General features: G+C 44.2%; 1 long non-coding RNA gene across 1 annotated transcript; it reads right to left on the bottom strand.

Moving 5' to 3' along the window:
• Positions 1-251: 251 nt before the first annotated feature.
• LOC121274467 lies at positions 252-1848 on the bottom strand. The gene is made up of 3 exons (XR_005942261.1): positions 1765-1848; positions 1630-1674; positions 252-305 (listed from the first exon to the last, which is right to left on the bottom strand). It is a non-coding gene; the product is annotated as an uncharacterized LOC121274467 (long non-coding RNA).
• Positions 1849-2669: the final 821 nt, after the last annotated feature.

Genomic DNA, 2669 nt, shown 5'->3' with positions numbered 1-2669 from the left:
TGAACTGGGTTAGACCTCGTGCTAAATGTAGAGAGAGTGTTCGTGATGAACGTTTCACATGGTTACGTTACTCACTTTTCATTGTGGGATCTCTTGTCTCGTTCTCCTGAAAGCAGAAAGTAACTTTTCAATTTAAAACTACGAGAAAGGAATCAGGTAGACAATCAATTGTTAAAATATCACTCATAAATATTAATCCTGACCTGATCTGCCGCTTTTACGAATCCAAATGGAAATAAGGAGCAAGAGTAGAACCAGTATCACCAGGGCAGCTACGACAACAGAAAAGGCCAGATCGCACCGTCCTACAGAGACATAACACTCAGAAATTGTTGCTCGGTCAAATCATCCTTTTCTGGAAATATCTGATGGGGAACGTGACCCAAAAGGAAGCCTGGAAGCAGTCTGTTCGGGTGATCGTGGCAGTGCAGGCTCTTTGAAAGCGGTAACTAATTAGCCCCATTCTCTCCGCTCTTGCCCCAATATTCCTCAAAGTGTCTTTCCATCAATTATTTATCCAATTCCCCTTTTGAAAGTTAATTTTGAATCTGCTTCCACTGTGCTTTCAGGCAGGGCCTTCCAGATCACAACAACTCGCTGTGTAAAAAAAATCCCCTCATCTCCCCCTCTAGTTCTTTTCCCCATTCACTTCAATCTGTGTCCCCCCTGGTTACCGACCCTCCTGCCCAGTGGAAACAGTTTCTCCTTGTTTACTCTACCAAAGCCCATCACGATTTTGAACGCCTCGTTTAAATCTCCGACTCAAACTTTTCTACTCTAAGGAGTACATTCCCAGTCGCTCCACATTAACTGAAGTCCCTCTTCCCTGGTCCCAATCCGGTAAATCTCCTGTACACCCTCCCCAAAAGTTTTTTTGATTCTTTCCTGCTTGTTAAGTGCATCCAGTCTGGAACTGACCTCAATTTCATTCCAAAATCCATTGCCTGAAATGGGTGGTTTATATGGACTCAACAATAACTTTCAGAAGAGAAATCACGTTCTAGCTTGAAGAGGAAAATGTGACAGTGTTGTGGAGGAAAGGGTGGATCCATTGGGATAACTCTTCCAAAGAGATAGCACTAGCAAGATGGGCCGAAAGCCCTCTTTCCGCATCTATCGTTCTAGGATTCTACGATGTGACGGAGAAATATAAGGCAAGTCCAGAAACTGTTTACAAGGACAAGTCAACACCTGGGGCTAAGGTAACCCTAACTAATTTTAACATATTTATTAAATAGGTATTTAAACCTCAATTTACAGCGTGCAAGTTCTAAGAATTAATGCATTTCTCCAATTGACTCTGAAGTCGAATAAAAGCCTCCACTGAACAGATCGCCAACTCACCGGCCCCTGCCTCTGTTGCTTTGGGGAACGACATACTTTTCGTCCAATATTTGCCTGGAGACCCCAGTTGAACAATACAAGTACAGGGTCCGCCAATTCTGCAGGTTTCCCTCAACACCATGACGTGACTTCTGATACTGTAGGTCCCGTCCGCCTCCATTGTACCGAGATCGCTCGGTCCCTCGGTGACCAGGCCGGAAATATTCCAGAAAATAACAATCTGGTTGGAAGAAACTCCACTGACCAAACACACTAAGGGGACGGCTTCATTCAAATGCAACTCACCAGGCGGAACAAACACCCGCACAGCCGTCTTGTTGGTGGAACTGTCTGGACAGAGATTGGGACATAGTTAACGATTAACTTGCACCAAATGATAACGCTGTGCATGATCTGAATTCATTTCGTTTGCTGTCTTACCTCCAACCAGTAGTGTGGGACAATTCTGGATCGCTTCATAGACATCCTTATCAGCACAGTAATAGGAACCTGAGTCATTCACCTGGACATTGCGAATTTCCAGCATCAACACGTTTTCGCTATGGCCTTCTTTGGAAATAAAGCTACAATTGTCGCCCTGACAGGACTGGCTGTCGATTAGTTTCGGAGCTTCACTCAAACGTTGTTTGTACCAGAAATGGCGAGACACCGATTCCAATTCGGAAATGCAGTGACAGGTTAATTTAATCGTCTCTCCGACTTTAGCTGTCATTATGAAGGGGCCCTGAGACAGAGAGGGCTCGGGTTCTGTAACTAGAGACATTAATGTTACATTACTATTGGTTAATGGGAGATTGAAAGCAGCCGCTTTGAAAGTCTTCGGCTGTAATTTTACAAGTTACATCATTGTCTTTATTTATTGGTGGTTAGATTAAGTCTCCAATTTGATTCTCTCCCTTTCTCAGAGGAACCAATAAATAAACCCACATCAACAGGTCAATTCCCTTCAACTGACCACTGGGTCACATTTTCAGCTTTATAAACACTGATTCTAGTACAAAAATTTCACCCGTCTCTTACCATAAACCCTCAGCACTTGGGAAATGAGCATCAGAAATAAAGATTCCTTGGACATCTTGACGCGGTGATATCTCCCTTTTTACGCTCTCATCAGTTTGTTTCTGCAGGCGGAGTGGCCGCAGGCTGATTGGTGCCCAGTCCCAGTGAGTTGCTCCCCTTTCAGATGCGGTGGAATCTATGACGAGTTATGCTGTGGAAAGTATGACACATTTTGGGTGCGCTGTCCTGGTGAATACATTTGTCATACTGTGGCCACCGTCTGTGCTTCACAGCAGTCAAGTGACAGCCTTTCCAAAAAGAGCTTT

Source organism: Carcharodon carcharias (genome assembly GCF_017639515.1).
Source record: "Carcharodon carcharias isolate sCarCar2 chromosome 36 unlocalized genomic scaffold, sCarCar2.pri SUPER_36_unloc_9, whole genome shotgun sequence".
Classification (NCBI taxonomy): Eukaryota; Metazoa; Chordata; class Chondrichthyes; order Lamniformes; family Lamnidae; genus Carcharodon; species Carcharodon carcharias.
Note: the sequence above shows the minus strand (reverse complement) of the source record. Positions and strands in the feature narration are given on the sequence as shown.